This window comes from Pseudophryne corroboree, chromosome 4 (genome assembly GCF_028390025.1).
Source record: "Pseudophryne corroboree isolate aPseCor3 chromosome 4, aPseCor3.hap2, whole genome shotgun sequence".
Taxonomy (NCBI): domain Eukaryota; kingdom Metazoa; phylum Chordata; class Amphibia; order Anura; family Myobatrachidae; genus Pseudophryne; species Pseudophryne corroboree.
The window spans coordinates 886795075-886817578 of NC_086447.1; positions in this window are offsets into that span (position 1 = coordinate 886795075).

A 22504-nucleotide genomic window follows, 5' to 3' on the forward strand; every position below is an offset into this window, starting at 1 on the left:
TCAAGTGCAGTCAGACAATGTAACGACAGTGGCCTACATAAACCGACAAGGTGGAACAAAGAGCAGGGCTGCAATATTAGAGGTAACAAGAATCATCCTCTGGGCGGAAAAGCACGCGTTAGCACTGTCAGCAATTTTCATTCCGGGAGTGGACAACTGGGAAGCGGACTTCCTCAGCAGACACGATCTCCATCCAGGAGAGTGGTCCTCCATCCAGAGGTGTTCACGGAGGTGACAAATCTTTGGAGGGTTCCTCAAATAGACATGATGGCCTCCCGCCTCAACAAAAAACTTCGGAGGTATTGCTCAAGGTCAAGAGACCTGCAAGCAGTGGTGATGGACGCCCTGGTAACTCCGTGGGTGTTCCAGTCAGTGTACGTGTTTCCTCCACTTCCATTAATTCCAAGGGTTCTAAAGCTCATAAGGAGAACAAGAGTTCAAGCAATCCTCATTGTTCCGGACTGGCCAAGAAGCGCTTGGTACGCGGATCTTCTGGATCTACTGCTGGAAGAGCCGAGGCCTCTTCCTCTTCGGGAGGACCTGCTGCAGCAGGGGCCGTTCACTTATCAAGACTTACCGTGGCTACGTTTGACGGCATGGAGGTGGAATGCCAGATCTTAGCTCGGAGGGGCATTCCGAACAAGGTTATTCCTACCCTGATACAGGCTAGGAAAGGAGTAACGTCTAAACATTACCATCGCATTTGGAAAAAGTATGTATCTTGGTCTGAGTCCAAGAAGTTTCCTACAGTGGAGTTTCAACTGGGACGGTTTCTCCTCTTCCTGCAAGCAGGTGTTGATATGGGCCTGAGGTTGGGATCCGTGAAGGTCCAGATTTTGGCCCTATCCATTTTCTTCCAGAAACAATTGGCTTCCCTCCCTGAGGTTCAGACTTTATTGAAAAGGACAAATACACAAACAAATAAAAATAAGTGGGCGCTAGTATAATGGCTATGAGACAACTATAATAATAATAATAATAATACTATTCGCTGACTGCAGCTTCCCAAATTGAGGTGCTGATCCTCAAAAAAATCATGGAAATAGTAGAAAACACAAACAAGCGCTGTCGATGAAAAGTATTAATAAAATTTATTAAGAAATTAGATATCTTTATCACAGTATAGTGAATAAACCAGGTATCCTGTCGTTTAAAAATATACCTTATAACATATGCCAAACATTAGTGGCTTAGATTTAAAATAGCAACAAATAAGAGACACATTAAAAAAGCTCCCTTGAAACAATGTAACCACCTGTGCTCCAGATGGAAATACAGCACTTGTGATTAAAGAATGCTCCTTAGAGTAAGCTCAATGCATGGGCTAATTAGACATATGAGCTCATTAGATGTTTCTTTAAATTTGAGAGTCCATCCACAATGAGAATATGATAAACACTTCACATTTAAATTGTCCACTGATTTATAATTAGCTTAGGTGCTCCCAATGTTGTCCACCGATATTTAAAAGGCTTTTAACAGGCAGCTTAATAAGCACAGTTCCATGCGCAGCACGATGACAGTTAAGCTTATGATGCTATTTAGACAGTCTAGTGCAGTGCTTACCCTGGCCTTTATCGTAATTAAATTGATCGGTATCTCCTTTACTGATAGTGGGCGCCGGCTGCCCACACCGCTAGCAGCGGCACAGAGGAGGCTGTCAGGAGCAGTGGATGACCGAGGACGAGACTCTCGAAGTGGTGCTGAGAAGCAAAGATCCACACCATTAGCCGCTCACTTGCGGTTACGTAGCGGGAGCCGTCAGTGACGTACTGCTGAATGTGATCAGTCTCTGGTGATGGCAATAAACAGGATACCGGGCAGGATATCGGGCGGAATGCATTCTTGTCATCGGGCAGAATGCATTCTCCTTGTCACCCTCTCCTCATCCACTGCCTCTCCCTGTCACTTACTGCTTCTCCCGTCAACTTCTCCTTGTCACCCTCTTCCTCACCCTGGCATCATAAACTACTTCTCCTCTTCACCTTTTCCTAACACCCTCTTCCTCTCCCTGTCACCCACTCTCCATATGCCCTGTTACCCACAGCCTCTCCTCTGCATCACTATCTCATAACCTCCTGTTACTCATCGCCTCAGCCTATCCAAGACATCACCCTCTCCCCTACACCCTCTGCTTCTTCCTGTCACCCACTGCCTCTCCCCATCACCCTCTCCCTGTCACTTACTGCCTCTTCCCCTCACCCTCTTCCCGTCTCTTACTGCCTCTCCCCCTCACCCTCTTCCTGTCACTTACTGCCTCTCCCCGTCGACTTCTGCCTGTCACACACTGCCTCTCCTCCTCACCCTTTCTTGTCATCCACTACCTCTCCATCTCCCACTATCTCTTCCTGTCACCTCTCCCTCCTGTCACCCTCTCCCTGTCACCCACTGCCTCTCACTGTCATCCTCTACATCACGCACTGCCTCCCCCTGTCATATGATTGGATGCCATTCTGACGCCAGAATGTGCATAACTGCAAATAATGGGGTCATTCCGAGTTGTTCGCTCTGTAAATTTCTTCGCATCGCAGCGATTTTCCGCTTAGTGCGCATGCGCAATGTTCGCACTGCGACTGCGCCAAGTAAATTTGCTATGAAGTTAGGAATTTTACTCACGGCTTTTTCATCGTTCAGGCGATCATAATGTGATTGACAGGAAGTGGGTGTTTCTGGGCGGAAACTGGCCGTTTTATGGGTGTGTGTGAAAAAACGCTACCGTTTCTGGGAAAAACGCGGGAGTGGCTGGAGAAACGGAGGAGTGTCTGGGCGAACGCTGGGTGTGTTTGTGACGTCAAACCAGGAACGACAAGCACTGAACTGATCGCAGATGCCGAGTAAGTCTGGAGCTACTCTGAAACTGCTAAGACTTGTGTAATCGCAATATTGCGAATCTTTCGTTCGCAATTTTACTATGCTAAGATTCACTCCCAGTAGGCGGCGGCTTAGCGTGTGCAAAGCTGCTAAAAACAGCTTGCGAGCGAACAACTCGGAATGACCACCAATATTGTATTGATCAATCTCTGCAAATGCCCTGTGTGTGGTTATGTATAAATCCTGTGTGAAAAGGTCATTCTAACAGCCCCTTCACAGCAGGAACTCTGCTATGTGTCAAGGTAGCCAAGCTCTTTGATAAGTCAGACAGAGAAGGATACAATATGCTTCAGGGAAGCATATTGTATCCTCTTCCTCTCTGTATCCATAAAAACTATATTAAGTACTGTATGTGATCTATTGTATTGTATGTGTTGTAAATGTCTTATTAGGACAAATGGAAGAATAGTACTGGCCTGACGTGCCACTGCTCCCATACTGATCTTAAAGGGGGAGGTGTCATGATCCAGGCTATTTTAAGTAGTAATAGGCCTGTTAAAATCAATGTATGTGATATCAATATTCTGATCGATGTATCAATGTACCAGTGTGTGATAACTGTCTTCGCATGTCAAATAGTTGAAGCTTGATTGATCTGCTGGCATTTCATTATAGCCACAGAACGCAGAGACACACTGGCTACTCAGGTGTGAAATTCCTCATGAGCTAGTTTAATTACCACAGAATCAGAACTCAGATCTTAAAGTAAATGCAGGTCAAATGTTTTTTCAACTGACTTGTGTATCTCCCAACAGGTTATTTACTGACCAAAGGAGGTCACCAGAGAGACCAGAAAGACATGCTGGCTAGGGAAGGTGATAAAAACTTCCTTCAGCTAGCTATAACAGTGTCTTATTATGATTGATGATTGCCCAGCTTCAAAAGGATTGGGAAAAGTAATTAGCCAGCCCCTGTGTATATGACCAAGAGACCTCATGTCACAGTAGTATTTACACAAAACCCATGGCCAGAGCTACAAGGCTACTAGACGATAAGGCCATTCGCCCCTGAGCACGTGGCTGGGAAGCCCTGTATGAGCTGAAACCCAATACCTTCTCTGGCTTTGGAAGGGCTAAAAACAAACTCTCCAGAGGGAGGGGGGCTGAACGTGCAGCCTGAGTTTTAAATAGGAGAAACACAGACTGCAAAGTGTGCATTTTCAAAGAAGCAAGTCAGGAGAAGCATCCTGGCTCTGTAATGTCCCGATAAGGGGGGTCATTCTGAGTTGATCGCACGCTGCCGATTTTCGCAGCGCAGCGATCAGGTTACTACTGCGCATGCGTATGCACCACAATGCGCACTCGCGTCGTACGGGTACAAACAGCATCGTTGCTGTGCAATGCTTCAAGCAACAAATCCATTTGCACAACCGATCGCAAGGATATTGACAGGAAGAGGGCGTTTATGGGTGTCAACTGACCATTTTCTGGGAGTGGTAGGGAAAACGCAGGCATGTCCAGGCGTTTGCAGGGTGGGTGTCTGACGTCAATTCCGGGACCGGACAGGCTGAAGTGATCGCAAGGGCTGAGTAAGTTCAGACCTACTCAGAAACTGCAAAAAAAATTTTTGTACCACTCCGCTGCACATGCGATCGCACACTTGCAAAGCAAAAATACACTCCCCCGTGGGCGACGACTATGCATTTGCATGGCTGGTAAAAGTAGCTAGCGAGCGATCAACTCGGAATGAGGGCCCAGCTCTGAAGAGGCTTCACTTCATCCCATCTTTCCACTCTGCATGTGTTGGGATCGGTGGGTTTTATCTCCCTATTTTTATTTTTCTTGAAACTGTTTTTACTCATGTGACTTTTACTTTTTACCATTATATCCTGTAACTTTTTTTTCTGTAACATAAGCTTTGAAGTGTTTTACTTAAATTAAAATCTAATTGTAGCTCTGGTTTTCTGTTGTGTATCCAACCCAACTCTCTGAAAGAGGCGTTACCAAATTATCAATAATTCTGGGTGCAGGCAAAAGCCATAAGTTTGCCTTGGGTCATACCCTAACTGTTTGTACTTTGGCTGGTGGCAGTGTTAGTGTTGAAATTAATGCACGTGCTCAGGTATCCAGTAACGGTGTCACGTGGCAGAGATTCACAGATTCACAGAATCGCTGTGCCTAGGATCATGACAAACCCTATCACCCAATCCTGGTGTCACCCACTGCCTCTCCTGGGCATCACCCACTGCCACTCCCTGTCTTCAGAAAAGCAGTTTGAGATTGAGGTGAAGAGCTGAGCAGTGCAGTGTGTGGGAAGAGGGGGCAGGAGGGAGAAGAGCCTTGAAAGAGGAGCCTGGTTGTGATTGCTGAGGGGAGTGAGTGAGAATTGAGGAGGCAAGGATGGCATGAGCTGGGTAGCTGGTGATAAGGCTGGAATAAGGGAAGTGGGTGAGGAAGCATGATGAATACAAGAACATGGCTCATGGATACATCATTCCTTTCTCTGGCAGGGTCCACAGGTTATCCACAGGATAACATTGGGATATGATAAAGCGACAGCGGATTTGCACCAAACGGTCAAAGCTTTCAGCCTCCCAGCATGCAATGTCCATATATCCCCGCCTCCTGGCTCAGGCAAATCAGTTTGGTACGGCAGGAGCCGGACCATGGTTAAAAGGGCTGCTGGTTTTTAGCAGCCATAAACTTTTTTATTTTATTTTTATAGTCTTACAATTTTTTTGAGCGATCTTTCTAAAAAGTGTCTTGTACCTTGGAAAGGTTTATTTTTATAGTCTTACTATTTTTTTGAGCGATCTTTCTAAAAAGTGTCTATGTACCTTGGAAAGAGTCATCCCAACAACTCCCCGCCGGGTCACGACAATGCTTTCCCACGAGTACAGTGCTGTTACGGGCGTCTATGTCGAATGTACTAGCAAGGCCAGCAGACGTTACTAGGCTGTGGCCGGAGCACGGGGAGAAGGTAAGGCATCTGTTCCGCTTAGAGGGGGAAAGTGGACACAGCCGCACTGTTTTGGGAGGAGACTACCAAACAGTCGCTGTCGCGGCTGCCATCTAGGGTGCACCAGTGCAAGGCCCTAGGGATCATAGGCTCCAGGGGTAGTGTGATGCTGTGATCCATATGGTTGATGTCAGCAGTGGGGAGTCAAATGCTCCCTTGATCGTCCCTCCCCCCGGTTCATGACCAGTTTCCTCTGAGTTTCCCGCCATGAACTGAGTACCCGCTTCCGTCTGAGATGCTGTGTATATAAAAGGACCCAGTTGCAGCATAGGTGGCGGTGTGACTGGTGCGTCAGTGTTTACTTGGACGTCTGTGTTCACTGTAGGTTCATGGGGCGAATGCGTACACTATTAGCATCTGGATCCACTCAACGTTCGCTAACGTAATTGATCGATCCTAGAAGCGGGCTAAAGTCTCCCTGTATCCCACTCTCCTGAGCCGGGTGATACAGCACTAAGGGGTCTTTTTACTAAGGAGATAAAGTAGCTGGAGATAAAGTACCAGCCAATCGGCTCCTAACTGCTGGAGATAAAGTACCTAGTCAATCGGCTCCTAACTGCCATGTCACAGGTTGGGTTTGAAAAATTACAGTTAGGATCCAATTGGCTGGTACTTTATCTCCAGTGACTTTATCTCCATCCAAAGCTTAGTAAATAGACCCCTAAGTCTTTATCTACCTTTCAGTATGAATAGTTGGATAAGTGCCTGATGCATATGAGTCTGATAAATATTGCTGCTGTTTCTTTTGCCGTGCGACTGGATACGTTTAAAACTCCTGTATAAGGTAATGCAGTAATATGTTCTCCTACATACTTGAAATGTATTTTGTAGTTTATTATTTGCTCATATTGCTTATTATACTAAGGTATAACCTGTGACTGATTGCTAGTGCGATTGCTGACTTGTCAGTTTTCTGTGTATTCCGATCCTCAATGCCAATGCAAAGCAGGATAGGGTCAGATTGTATGTCACTTTAACAAAATTTAAAGTGATTACATTCACAAATTGTGTAGTTAACACTGTACAGGTGTGTGATTATTTATCATGTCTAAGAGCGGTAAGGGTGAGGAAAATACACTCACAGCAGCACCAACACTCATGTCATGTTTGTCTTGCAAAGCTGGGTTAACCTCTCAGGATCTGGTTCAGAATGGTTTGTGAGCAAATTGTTTTAGCTTTCACCAAAGTCTCTTGAAAAATCCAAGGCAGACACAGGTGCAAGTGAATCCCCCATGGGCTACTTTTGCACAGATATTATCCAGTATAGCTGAGCGGATAATGCTAACTTCTGTACCAGGGATAGGTTACACTATTAACCCTTACATGCAACATTCCACCTGGGGTTTATTACATCCAGCAGGGGAAGCAGAAGCCTCTCAACAAAACAGGCTGAAAGGCCCGTGGTAACTAATCACATAGACATGAAACAACATCTTCACAGTCTACACATGTTTCAGATGATGATTCGTCGGAGGATGAAGACTCATCACACTCCGGTTCTCCATACGGAGTCGAGGAGGAAGACCTCAGCTCAGTTGACATTTCTGAGCTAATTAGTGCGATGAAAGCCATTCTATCCTTAGAGGAGGCAGCAAAGCCTGTCTTAAAATCTAAGGCACCTGTGTTTAAACATCCTAAAACAGTTAGGACTGAGTTTCCTGGGTCAGAACAGCTGACGGAAATTATGCAAGAGGCTTAGTTTACGCCCTCTAAGAAGTTTAGAATTCCAAGGAAATGGAATTCGAATTATCCTCTTCCGGCTGGGGACCGTTTAAAAAGAGAGGTGGCTCCCAAAGTAGATACGCATGTCATTCAATTGGTGCAAAAATCTACATTATCTCTGCCTTCAACATCATTAAATTATGTCATGGATAGGAGAGTCGATGGTTTTCTAAAAAAACATTTTCTCATACGTCCTAGAGGATGCTGGGGTCTACTTCATGACCATGGGGTATAGACGGTACCGCAGGAGCCATGGGCACTCTTAAGACTTTTCAATGGGTGTGAACTGGCTCCTCCCTCTATGCCCCTCCTCCAGACCTCAGTTTTAGAAATGTGCCCAGGCAGACTGGATGCACTCTAGGGGAGCTCTACTGAGCTCTGAAAAGACTTATGTGAGGTTTTGTTTGGCAACAGTCTCCCTGCTTCGTGGGACTGAGGGGGCAGAAGTAGGAACCAACTTCCTGAATAGTTTCATGGCTCTGCTTCTGGCTGACAGGACACCATTAGCTCCTGAAGGGTACTGAATGCTAGCCGTGTCTAGATGCTCACTCCCACAGCACGCCGTCACCCCCCTCACAGAGCCAGAAGTCAGAAGACAGGTGAGTAGAAGAAGACAGATCTTCTGTCAAGAAAAGTGACGGCTGAGGTACAGTGCGGCTGGCGGGAGCGCAGCGCGCCATTGCTGCCCACACACACAGGCACTGCTGGGTGCAGGGCGCGGGGGGGTCGCCCTGGGCAGCAAAAACACCTCTATAAACTGGCAAAAAGGGGGCATAAGATGCCCAGGCACAGCCCTACCCCCGCCAGTATAAATTTTATGAAACGTTTCTGAGGTAAAAAGGGCGGAGCTTCTTCCTCAGGCAGCCAGCACAATGCTCAGTGCCATTTTCTCTCTCAGGCTGCAGAGACATCGCTGGTCCTCCTTCACTTCTGACTACAAGTTTCAGGGTGCAAAACGGGGGGCACAAGCGAATTTGGTGCTTTATAAGTGTGTTTTACTGTGTAAACAGTGCTGCATGTCAGTGGGCATTCTGTGTTCACAGGCATTAGATACTGGCGCTGGGGTTGTGAACTGGCTGCTCCTAAACTGTGTCCCTCTGACAGATTTTACTGTGGGTCTGTCCTCTATAAGTCCCAGTGTGTCTGTGTGTGTTGTACACGTGTGTAAGACATGTCAGAGGCAGGGAGTTCCTCCCCGGAGGTAACCATTTTAGGGACACAGAAGTGTAATGTGGTGGCGCTGCCAGCACACCAAGAGCCTGCATGGGTGAAAGAAATACGTGATAGTATGCATCATATCAATAGGAGATTAGATAAGTCTGAATCTCATGCTGAGTGCTGGAGAAAATCTTGGAGGATGTGATTTTTCAGGGCTCTGTTCTTCCATCCGCAGGTGACCCCTCTGGGTCACATAAGAGACCATTTGCGAATATTGTGAATACTGATACCTACACGGACACTGATTCTTGTGTCAACGATAGTGACTCCAGAGAAATAGATCATAAATTGGCAAAAAATATACAATATAGGATTGTGGCTATAAGGGAAGTTCTGGAAGTCACGGCATACACTCCTGTACCTCAGGAGAAGGCTTATTTCTATAAAGAAAAGAAATCTAAGGTCACTTTCCCTCCTTCCCACGAGCTTAATACACTCTTTGAAGGGATGTGGGTGAATCCCGAAAATAAATTTCGTATTCCCAAAGAATTCAGATAGCTTATCCTTTCCCGGTGGAGGACAGGAAAAAATGGGAGTCACCCCCTGTGTTAGACAGTGCACTGTCCAGGTTGACAAAGAAGGTAATTCTCCCTGCACCTGGCACGGCTTCACTAAAAGAGCCGGCAGACCGAAAGATGGAAATGACATTGAAATCCATTTATGTTACCAATGGTACGCTGCTCAGGCCCACAATTGCTTGTGCGTGGGTCGCGCTATTGAAAAATGGTCAGAAAGCGTGTCATCAGAAATTGACATGATTGATAAAGATGAGATACTCCTTAAGTTAGGGAATATCAAAGACGCTGCCGCATACATGCTAGAAGCGATGAAAGATATTGGACTCTTGAGTTCACAAGCCGCTACCATGGCAGTATCGGCTCGGCGGGCGTTGTGGATTCGCCAGTGGAATGCGGATGCAGATTCCAAAAGAAATCTGGAGGCTCTCCCATATAAAGGTGAGGCCTTATTTGGCGATGGACTGGATGCGTTAGTCTCGGTGGCTACCGCAGGTAAGTCAACATTTTTGCCCTCTGCGCCTGCACCGGCAAAAAAGACACATGCAGTCCTTTTGGCCCAATAAATACAAAAAAGCGAGAGGTTCCCCCTTCTTTGCGGGTAGGGGAAAGGGAAATAAGTCCACAGCAGCTTCAGGTTCCCAGGAGCAGAAGTCTACCCCTACTTCTGCCAAATCTTCAGCATGATGCTGGGGCTCCTTTGCGGGAGGCCGCTCGGGTGGGGGCACATCTCAAACTGTTCAGGCAAGGTTGGATTCTGTCTGGCCTGGATCCCTGGGTGTTGCAAATAGTGTTCCAGGGATACAAGCTGGAGTTTCAAGACGTTCCCCCATGCCGATTTTTCAAATCAACCTTGCTAGCTTCTCTTCCAGAAAGGGAAGCAGTAACAGCGGCAATCCAAAAATTATGTCAGGATCAGGTCATAGTCCTGGTACCTTTTGTCACAACAAGGGGAGGGTTTTTATTCAAGCCTTTTTGTAGTTCCAAAGCCGGATGGCTCGGTCAGACCGATCCTAAACCTGAAAAATCTGAATCTCTACTTGAAACGATTCAAGTTCAAAATGGAATCACTGAGGGCAGTGATTTCCAGTCTGGAGGAGGGGGACTACATGGTGTCTGTAGACATAAAAGATGCTTACCTGCATGTTCCCATTAATCCTCCTCACCAGGCTTATCTGAGAGTCGCGGTTCAGGATTGCCATTACCAATTCCAGACATTACCTTTCGGTCTCTCCACGGTGCCGAGGGTATTCACCAAGGTGATAAGGAGTCAATATAATTCCTTATCTAGACGATCTCCCGATAAAGGCGAGATCCAGGGAGCAGTTGTTAAAAAAACATCACACTCTCCCTGTCAATACTCCAACAACACAGTTGGATCATAAATTATCCAAAGTCACAGTTGGAACCGACAACAAGATTGTCTTTTCTCGGGATGATTCTGGACACAGAAGTTCAGAGAGTATTTCTTCTGGTGGAAAAGGCTCTGGAAATCCAGAAAATGGCAAAACAGATATTGAATCCATCGAGTGTGTTGATCCATCAGTGCATTCGGTTGTTGGGGAAGATGGTGGCGGCCTACGAGGCCATACAGTTTGGCAGGTTCTATGCCAGGGTATTCCAGTGGGACCTGTTGGACAACTGGTCAGGATCCTACCTACACATGCACCGGAAGATAATCCTGTCGTCAAAAGCCAGGATTTCGCTCCTGTGGTGGCTACACAGTTCTCACCTACTAGAGGGACGCAGGTTCAGGATTCAGGACTGGGTCCTGGTAACCACGGATGCAAGTCTCCGAGGCTGGGGAGCTGTCACTCGGGGAAAGCTTCCAAGGAAAATGGTCAAGTCAGGAAGCCTGCCTTCACATAAACGTGCTGGAATTGAGAGCCATTTACAACGGCCTTCAACAAGCGGTACATCTTCAAGATCATTCCGTGCAGATCCAGCCGGACAATGTAACAGCAGTCGCGTGCATAAACAGGCAGGGCGGAACGAAAAGCAGAGCACCAATGGCAGAGGTGACGAAGATCCTCCTCTGGGCAGAAAGACATGTAAAGGCTCTGTTGGCAATTTTCATTCCGGGAGTAGACAACTGGGAAGCAGACTTCCTCAGCAGACACGATCTCCATCCAGGAGAGTGGGGCCTCCACCAAGAAGTCTTTGCAGAGGTGACAAGTCTTTGGGGAGTTCCTCAAGTAGACATGATGGCATCTTGTCTCAACAAGAAGCTTCAGAAATATTGTTCCAGGTTGAGAGACCCTCAAGCAATAGCAGTGCATGCGCTAGTGGCCCAGTGGGTGTTTCGGTCGGTGTATGTCTTCCCTCCACTTCCGCTGATCCCAAAGGTGCTCAGGATCATAAGGAGAACAAGAGTTTGAGATATCTTCATTGCCCCAGACTGGCCAATGAGGGCTTGGTACCCAGATCTTCAGGAGTTGCTCATAGAAGATCCTCGGCCTCTTCCTCTTCGCGAGGACCTGCTGCAGCAGGGGCCATGCGTGTATCAAGACTTACCGCAGCTACGTTTGATGGCATAGCTGTTGAGCGCCGGATCCTAGCTCGTAAGGGTATTCCCAAGGAAGTCATCCCCACCCTTATTCAGACCAGGTAAGGAGTAACGTTGAAACATTACCACCGTATTTGGAGAAAATATGTGTCTTGGTGTGCATCCAAAAAGGCTCCTACGGAAGAGTTTCAGTTGGGACGTTTTCTCCATTTTCTGCAGGCTGGTGTGGAGGCGGGTTTCCGATTGGGGTCAATCAAGGTCCAGATTTTGGCCTTGTCAGTGGTCTTCCAAAAAAGAATTGGCCTCTCTCCCAGAGGTTCAGACCTTCGTGAAAGGGGTTCTGCACATCCAGCCTCCATTTGTGCCTCCAGTGGCACCATGGGACTGTAAAAGCCTAATATATATCCTACATTAAACACTCTAAAAGGTTAATGAACACAGTACGCAATTGGCGTATGGAATACCGTAAGAGTACGCACGTAGCGTACAAACGCGTGGCCGTGGACGAGACGCACGAGCGGCACGTTCGCTCACGGCTTAAAGTGTAAAGGCAAGCACGCTATAGGCTGCCGACTAACGTAATGATACGCTAGCAGCGTGGCGGACGCTCGAGACCACGAGGAGATCACGAGCGGCGCTGACGCTCACAGAGTTAAACCTTTGTGCAGTGATAAGGTGTAAATGCAACACAGTGTAACCTTGTTAGTTTAAAGCTGTATGAGCGATTCTTACGCTCTGAGAACCCTTTAGCAATAATAAACACTCAAATACCGGTCTAAGGGTCTAACACCTTTTAAGGAAATGAATGAACGTTCAATCGCAAAAGAATACACAATACAAGTTATACACTACCAAACTAACATAAAATACCTAACCGAGTTACTACACGTTAAAATACAATAAAGACACAATTACATTTAAAAGGGGGAAGGAGAGAGAGAATGGCATACAACAAAATAGGAGATAAATATGGTTGCAGAGAACTTACGCACAAGGGGAACAATCGCAAGCGCCTTTCTGGATATCCAGCTCCCGATTATCAGTGATGAGAACCGTTGAAAAGAGTAGAGAGCTGGCCCAGATCGGCTTGTCTTTATATACACTTACACACAGTACAGTACAATGGTCCCTACATACTTATTGTTCATTGGACACAGGAATTCGTCTCTGCATTATAACAAAAGGTCATAGGTTGGTTCATACAGGTGGGCTGTGACTATTTCAAACTGCTCAGGTGGGAGGGAAACTGGGTTTCCCGCCGCATGGGTAATAAAGTGCAAATATAGTAAATGTCCATAAACTTCTTATGTCCATAACTATATGCACGAGCGAGTAATCCGCTTCAAACCAACACCGGAATATTGCTAATTATATTCTCTTCCGATGGATACTAAACACCACTGTGTAACCCCTGTCTAACCCTTCGTATCAAACAAAGAGGAATCTCTTTGTCCCCGAACATGCTATATTAACTAAACTTTCAGATTCTATCAAAGGGACCATAATCTACAAAATACATTATATGACTAAAATATGTTACGATTGAGTCGCCCGCTAGACGCACACAAACTCTACCGTAAATGCGCATACCGCGCGCCCGCGAGTGCACGCGACCGCGAGTATACGCACGCACGGGAGAGCTCATGCTCGTGCAGCGGGCACACGCATGAGGTGCATATATGGCAATGTGCAGCGTGATATTTTTCTGACTTTGACAGTCCACCCTTTGGCAGTCACCAATAACTGCCACTTCCTAAAACAGTTCAAAAAGAGAAAAATATATGTCATGTATAATACATTTCTATGATTGGGTAGGGGAGAAGAGGAGAAGGTGGGAAAACGGTATGACCTAGTGAGATAGCAGAAGCATGTGTGTATGAATCCATGTTTGGGGGGTCATGTATCATCGTGCCGTACGTGTTTTAAATCAAGCTTCGAGGTATTGCGAAGTATACATTTGAATTCCTTCTTATCCCATGGTACGGGTCTGTGGATGGGCTGTCAAACTTTACCGAGCTCTTTTCGGCTTTTGGTTGCAACAAAATGGGGGAGCACATTTTAGTTGATGATACATGAATAGGGGGATATGTGAGTGCTGATATCTGTGCCTATATTCCCTATCGACTATGTGTGTTATTACCTGAAGGTTGTAGAGATGAAGATAAGGAGCAATTATGGTAAATGCAGTCATAAACTATGTGAGTTTAATATACATTTGCCGATTGAGGTCTTGTCTTGTGTCTTGTCTTGTCTCGATGTACATGTTGACTGTAGTCTCCTTGGGCTTTTGCCAAAGTGCGAGCAAAAGCTTTCTCAATGTCCATAGACTTACAAAAAGTGTTGGGCTAGCGTAAAATTAAAGGTACTAGGGATATGGGGGGTCTATGGCATAGTCCATCATTTGTCTGTGTAAAAGGTTGTCAAATTCTTCTTCCAAGCGGATGTCTTTGTACCTTGGAGGAAAACAAAGGAGAAACGGGTGAAAGAAACGGACCGTGGAATCACATTTTCATCACAACATTGTCTCTATCGTTGGGTCATAAACCAAATCAGTCGTTGTTATTACAGTATCTTCACTTCTTAAACTCATCACTCGGGCGCTACATTTACACTTTGTTAAAATCCGAACGCATCTAAATATCAGACCGACCAATATGATGACACCCAGAATACACAAAAGAAATTTCCCTACATCCATGATAATACCTTGGGTCCATTCTCCTAAACCAGAGAACCAATTTCGTGGGTTCAACCATGACACCCAACCGGTCAGCTCATTACCCACAGCGGCAAGGGTGAGATTGTGTTTCCTTCGGAACTCCCATTTTAATTGCAAAATGTCATCCATCTTTTGGTCTATGACCTCGGCCGGGTCCTCGGTGCTGTTTGTAATATACGTGCAGCACTTTATTCCGTACTGAGTCGCTAGGGTAACACAATACCCGCCTGTCACAGCTGTGAGATAATTGAGAATCATCCTATGCTGAACCAGTTCTGTTTTATAAGCTTGGAGCTCCCTTCCGGTATACCTGAATGTGTCATCATACATTTCAGTGATATTGTCTAATAAATTTGCAAGCGCAGATATATATTTATAATTTATCACTCCTCTGGCGGTACGAGTGATATCTAACGCAATTAGGAATTGAATCCCGGTGGATTCATGGATCAGGTCAGAGGCTGGATGCTCTGTTCTTTCTATTAGGTGCCGTTTAACGATGTGCTCGTAATGAGTGTGAGTATAAGGAGCTTGGGCACTGCGGTGAATATCCTTCATTTTAGTGTGGGATACGGTCATTACTTCAGGCAGTACTTTTCCAATATAACATAACCCTTCTGAGTTTGGGGCAAGCCACTTATACGCCTTCCTCCCGCATATGAAATATGCATCATCGGGGAGAACATATGGGACGGAGTAGGACATTACCATATTACACATTTTCCATATGAAATCTCCTAACCCTAATTCTCCCATCTGTTTAGTACACGTATCAGTTTGTACGATATGTGCACAGTATCCTGGTGATACTTCTCCAACTCTCATGATCCTACTTCCTAGGGTATACCTATATCGGAAATATTTTCCACTACCGGCTATGTGGCGTATAAGTTCTGTATCTGTAGGCATTCTATCGGCTCTGTATGAAAAGGTCATGGTTTGGTTATTCCATGACACTTCCCAATTTCCCGGCTTTCGGGGATTGGAAATGTTAAAACATACTAGGGATCTATCCACATGATATTGGTGGAGCTTCAAACTAGGAGGACTGGAGATATTAAACCTCCTGTCCACCGGCCTTCCACCACTTAGCTCAAGTACCTCCCCTATAGTTAAAGGGAATGGTACTAACCCTGATTTGCTATGGCCTTGAGGTACTTGAGAGCATACCCAACAATCTGTCTGATTTAACACTTTACCCACTAAGGAGTGATAGTCACTCAATGGATGCCGGTCCATGTGGATATTAAAACTGGACTGACATTTCTTGATGCACCCATCCTCAACTACACTGTCACAGAGTCTACAAATACAGTTCTCTTCAGCTAACAATCCTTCACAATTCCTTCTATTGTCAATGCTACCAGATCGTTTTCTGATACTCGCCTTTACTCGGTGATTATGTTGTTCTTGGAAATCTACGCCTCCATCTCTGTCATCAGAACCCATTCCAGAACCTCTCTCGACCTCCATGGTACTCTCGCCGGAACAGACTGCTCTGGTCAACATCATGGTTAACAGGAAAATCCGGATCACAGTCTCTTGGGGCAAGTCCATCTTATAGGAGGAAATGGAGAAGAATGAGAATGGGGAAAGAAGTAATTGAGGGGGATGGGATGGGAAGTGGAGAAAAACAATAAAAGGGAACAGGGAATCGACAACTGCCTCCGATCTTATTATTCTCAATGCTCAGGTGCCGTCTCAGTCCTCCTGAAACAGACACTCCAGTGATACAACTTCCTCTACCGTCTGTTCTTTATCACGGGACCTCTCTGGATCAGCGACCTTCTTACAATGGGACGAATGAACCCAAGTCTCTCTCTCGGCAACCTTCAATGCTGTCGTGCTAATCAATAAGACTTGGTATGGTCCTTCCCATCTGTCAATAAGGCAACCTGAGCGTAGAAAATTCCGTATCATTACATAATCCCCAGGTTCAATGTCATGACAATTACTATCTGGCAGATCAGGAATCACCAACTTCAAATTGTCATTCTGATTTCTTAGCTGTTTACTCATCTTAACCAAATACTTTACAGTCACTTCATTGTTACACTTCAAATCATCCTGAGGGTTAATCATGACATGCGGTTGTCGACCAAACAGAATTTCAAAAGGGGACAGATTAAGAGGGGACCTGGGAGTGGTTCTGATGCTGTATAATACAATGGGCAAAGCTTCTGGCCATGTCAATCCTTTTTCCGCCATAACTTTGCTCAATTTATTTTTAATAGTGCTGTTCACTCTTTCTACCTTCGCACTCGCCTGGGGGCGGTACGGAGTGTGCAGCTTACTATCAATTCCCATCAATTTACACATTCCTTGAAAGACATCACCTGTAAAATGGGTACCCCTATCACTTTCAATTATCCTAGGGATACCGTATCTACACACAAATTCCTGTACAATTTTCTTAGCAGTAAACATTGCGGTATTTGTGGCCGCAGGAAATGCTTCGACCCAATTTGAAAACACATCTATACAAACTAGTACATACTTCAAATTTCGACAAGGGGGTAATTGTATGAAATCAATCTGTATTACCTGAAAAGGGCCGCCTGTAGGTGGGATATGAGATGGTTCTGTTGGTATTGCCTTTCCGATATTCTTCCTCAAGCAGGTGAGGCAAGTCATTGCCCTCTTTCCCGCATGGGAAGAAAATCCTGGGGCGCACCAATATGCTCTTACCAACTTGCACATCCCTTCCTTGCCTAGATGAGTCAGCCCATGTGCTGCTTCCGCTAAACTTGGAAGGTATGCTCTGGGTGCCACTGGTTTACCCTGCCCATCTGTCCAGAGTCCTGAGGACTCCTGGCCATATCCTTTTGCCCTCCAAACTGCCTTTTCCTGTGTGGAGCACAAATTTTGCATTTCACACAATTTCTGTGTGTTGACGGTATTAAATACCATCAGTTGTGTGGTGTCTGTCTGTCTAGGGGTACCAGCTGCTAACTTAGCAGCTTCGTCTGCTCGGCTGTTACCAAGTGATACCGGGTCTTGGCTATATGTATGTGCTTTACACTTGATAACAGCCACTCTGTCAGGTTCCTGTATCGCTGTTAGAAGCCTTTTGATGTGGGCTGCATGCGCTACCGGTGTACCAGCTGCCGTCATGAAATTTCTGAGGCGCCATAGGGCTCCGAAATCATGGACTACCCCGAAGGCGTATCTAGAGTCGGTATAGATATTGGCTGTTTTGCCCTTAGCCAATTCACATGCTCTGGTTAGGGCAACCAGTTCAGCAACCTGGGCTGAGTGAGGTGGGCCTAGCGGTTCTGCTTCTATGGTGCCTTGGTCATCTACGACTGCGTATCCAGTACACAAGTCTCCCGAGTCCGTCTGTCTGTGACAACTACCATCAGTGTAGAAAGTAAGATCTACATCTTCTAATGGGTTGTCACTGATGTCAGGCCTTGCCGTGAAATTTTGGGTCAAATATTCCATACAATCATGTGAGTCAGTGTCTGTACTAAATCCTCCTCCATCACTCTCATCCCCCACCCTTTGTGCCTGTCCAGGCACACCTGGGAGATACGTTGCTGGATTTAGTGCACTGCATCTCTTTATGGTGATGTTTACAGGGGCCATTAGTGCTAATTCCCACCTTGTAAACCGTGCGGATGAGACATGTCTGGTTTGGGCAGAATTTAGTAAGGCTGACACCGCATGAGGTGTATGGATTGTGAGGTTGTGTCCTAGCACTACATCTTCGCTTTTTGTTACTAGCAATGCTATTGCAGCGACACTTCGCAAGCATGTGGGGAGGGATCGCGCTACCGTATCTAGCTGAGCGCTGTAGTATGCTACCGGCCTGCTGGCATCACCATGCTTTTGGGTTAGGACGCCTGCCGCGCAACCAGCACTTTCTGTTCCGTACAGCTCAAAGGGTTTCCCATAGTCTGGCATACCTAATGCTGGTGCCTGCGTTAGGCACTGTTTAAGTCTCTCAAATGCCATCTCGGATTCGTCTGTATGCGAAATCCGATCAGGTTTGTTTGATGAGACCATCTCCTGCAAAGGTAATGCTAGAATGGAAAAACCTGGGATCCAGTTACGGCAATACCCACACATTCCTAGAAACGTTCTGATCTGTTGCTGGGTTTGTGGCAGAGTCATGTCTCGAATTGCTTGAATTCTATCAGCGGTCAGGTGTCTCAGTCCTTGTGTCAGACAGTGTCCCAGATATTTTACTTTTGTCTGGCATAATTGCAACTTGTCTTTGGAAACCTTGTGTCCTGTGTCTGAAAGATGAAACAGGAGCTGTTTCGTATCTTTCAGGGACGCTTCCAGTGAATCTGAACATAGTAGTAAATCATCCACATATTGGATCAATACTGATCCACTTTCTGGTTGGAAAGACTGTAAACAATCATGCAAAGCCTGTGAAAATATACTTGGACTGTCTATGAAACCTTGTGGTAATCGAGTCCATGTGTATTGGACTCCTCTGTATGTGAATGCAAACAAATATTGGCTGTCAGGGTGCAGAGGTACCGAGAAGAAGGCGGAGCAGAGGTCAATAACAGTGAAAAATTTCGCAGTGGGAGGGATTTGCATAAGGATGACAGCTGGATTTGGCACTACGGGGAACTGACTCTCAACTATTTTGTTAATCCCCCTTAGATCCTGCACTAGCCTGTAACCCCTCCCCCCACTCTTTTTCACAGGGAAGATGGGACTATTGGCAGTGCTGGATGTTCTTACCAGAATGCCCTGTTGTAGCAAGCGCTCTATTACGGGGTATACTCCTAACTCCATCTCTGGCTTCAGAGGGTATTGTGGGATTTTTGGAGCTATCCTACCATCTTTTACTTGCACAACGACTGGAGCTACGTTTGCCATTAATCCAGTGTCTTGTCCATCTTTAGTCCAAAGTGACTCTGGTATTTGGGATGTCATTTCTTCTACCTGGGATGAACTCCTATTTATCATAACGGTATGTGACATTAATTTTGATGGGGAGTCTAGCATGTCTCGTACTTCCTGAGCGTGATTCTCAGGTATGTCTAAGAATACACCTTCAGGAGTACAATAAATGACACACCCCATTTTATACAATAAATCTCTTCCCAGGAGATTAGTCGGTGCCGATGCAGCCAGCAAAAAGGAATGCTTGGTATGCAAAGGCTCTATTGTAATCTCTGCTGGTTTGCTAACAGGGTAGTGCTGTACTACTCCCGTTACTCCCATTGCTGGAATTGTTTTACCAGTGGTTCTCATGCCCACTGTCGAATTTATCACTGATTTGGCCGCTCCCGTATCTACAAGGAAATTTAATGATTTACCAGCTACATCAATTGTGATCTCGGGTTCACTTCCAAGACTTGCAATCAATTTCACTGGCTGCAGATTACAGGTGTGGCCACACCCCTATTGGGTATGGTGACCTCCCTGAATCGCACTGGCAGCAATTACTTGTGGTGGGGGTAGATGGGAACTATCAGAGATTTGCCAGTCCCTTCTTGGGGGATACCTTTTTGTTTCCCCTGCATGTGGCTCATAGATCCGCCCCTTCGGTCCTTGATCCCAATGTCTCGTATCAGGTCGTTGTCTATAGGGTTGATATGAATTTTGTATTTGTTTTGCTTTACAATCACGTGACATGTGTCCCTCTCTGTGACAACTATAACATTTTATACCTCTTGACTTACCCACAGGGGTCACAGTTCTGGGCTGAGGTGGCCGGGTAGTGAGGGCCTGTATGCTTACAGCCATTAACTTATCACTCTGTGACTCCCTGTGTCTGATGATATTTCGATCATGCCCAGCAGCAGCCTCTCCCAATGCATCCACCGACATACCTCTCCAATCAGGCCTAGTGGGTTGTATTCTATTCCTTAAAACCTCTTTTAGACCGTCCATTAATACTGAAACAGCTACTTCCCTGTGGTGTACATTAGTTTTAATGTCATCTATGCCAGTGTACCTAGCCATATCCTGCAGAGCCCGGTGAAAATACTCTGGTGTGGATTCACCTTCTTTTTGTTTTATTGTAAAGATTTTATTCCACTTTACTACTGCAGGAAAATATACCCCTAACTGTAAGTTGATTCTCTTTACATTATCCTGATTATACTCGTCTGTTAGTGGTACTTCCTCATCTAACTTGCAATCAGCGATAAACTTTAATGGATCAACACTGGGGGGTAAACATGCCCTCAAAACTGTCCTCCAATCTTTGTTATTTGGCTCTGCAGAATTTCCTAGCTCCCTAATATACTTTTGACATGCAACTAAGTCTTTCCTAGGATCAGGGAATTCAGACATCATTGATCTTAATTCTGCTCGGAAAATGGGACAGTGCATGGTGATGTTCCTGACAGGAGTTGCCCCTGAAGTGTCAGTTTTCCCATTTGGCACTGCTATTACCCTAACAGGATTAAGTCCAACAACGTCATTCTGAGTAGATTCTACAACATGTGGTGAAATGGTTTCAGCATAGTGTATGGTGCCGTACTTACCAGTCGATACGACCTCACCTGTTCCTCCGCTAGGGGCCTTTGATACTAATCTTACGGGTTGAGTCGTGCCTACTGCTGTTTCTGATATGGTGGCTGCTAGGGAGAGTGCTGATATTGTTGTGGGCTCATCCTCTTGGTCACAATCCTGGGGAAAGTTCAAAACAGGGTACAACTTGCACGGATTAGTGTTAGCATTAATTACTTTGGTTACATTATCCTTAACTTCTACACATTTAACATAACCCTGAGTGCCATTCTCTGCAACCAATTTCTCTCCAGGTATGTACGGTGGTGGGGGTGCAGTGGCTATCAGTTTCCTGATAGGGTTAGATCCAGTGGCTTGCGCCAACCCCCTTTGTATTTCACCTTCCTGTTGCCACAATGTTAAATAATCATAATGTTTAATACGCCTTTTTGAAGATTTAATCAGGCAAACTCTTCTCCTTAAATTCTGTAACACTTCTGGGTTAAAACTACCTACCCGGGGAAACTTTTCCCCGTCATGCACAGTCATCCTTTCCCATTCATTGCACAACATTTCTGTGTGATGACCATATTTCTCACACGTGGTATACCTTGCCGACCCGATTGGTCGGTTTACCAAATCAACCTGAACCTGGGTTGATCGCCCCTTACCTGAACAACTGGCCCCCATCTCTGCAGGTGCTGCTTTCACTACCTCTGACTTCAAATCAGGGTCTTCGGCAACCCTTACAAAAACCAAGATGCTCGGGGTAAGGCTGCGGTGGGGGTTTTGCTCCGAAGTCCGCCCACTTAACTCCCGTCCACGCTGGCCAATACGGCGACAAAAGTTCCCAGAGGTTTCGTACCCAACCTAGGGCACCTAAGTACGTCTACTTGCTCGGGCGTGTGGGAGTGTCTTACCCTCCCCAGCAAGTATCAGTCGCTGGAATGTCCCTGAGTGATCAGGCTACTTCCCTTAAAATAAAAAAAATTACACAAATCACGTTAACAATGTGCAAGTAGTGTTCTTCTGAATTCAAGACACGCTAATGCACACAATCACATGCGGTACAATCGTATCTGCACACAAGCAACTAATCTTATGTGCGGAACGATCAGTGGAATCGAAAATTTCGGCTGCGAATTCCTTCAGCAATGAGCTTCTTTGGCCTATATGGGTCTAGCACCAACCCTCTTCGGTTGTGCTTCTCTACTTCTAGTCTGCTGTACCTGAACCTCCTGTTCTGTGACCTCCTGGTCTGTTATGTACAGCAGACTCAACTGCTCATAAATGTGTCGAGACTAACAAGGGACGCCTCCCAAGCCACCCCACGATATCACTCTCGCTGGTGTACCTCTTTCTACTGGCCTATGGTTCCCACTTCCGTAATAAAAGAGAAATCTTATATATATATATACACTCTTACATTCAAACACTCTTATTTCTGTACAGAATTCCTTTCATTCAGTAATAGTCTAACCCAGAAGAATTACAACAGAGAAAGTCTTAATGTTTTAACTTTAAACTTTTTGGATTTGAGATAGATTTGTGTTATTTTCGCGTTACTTC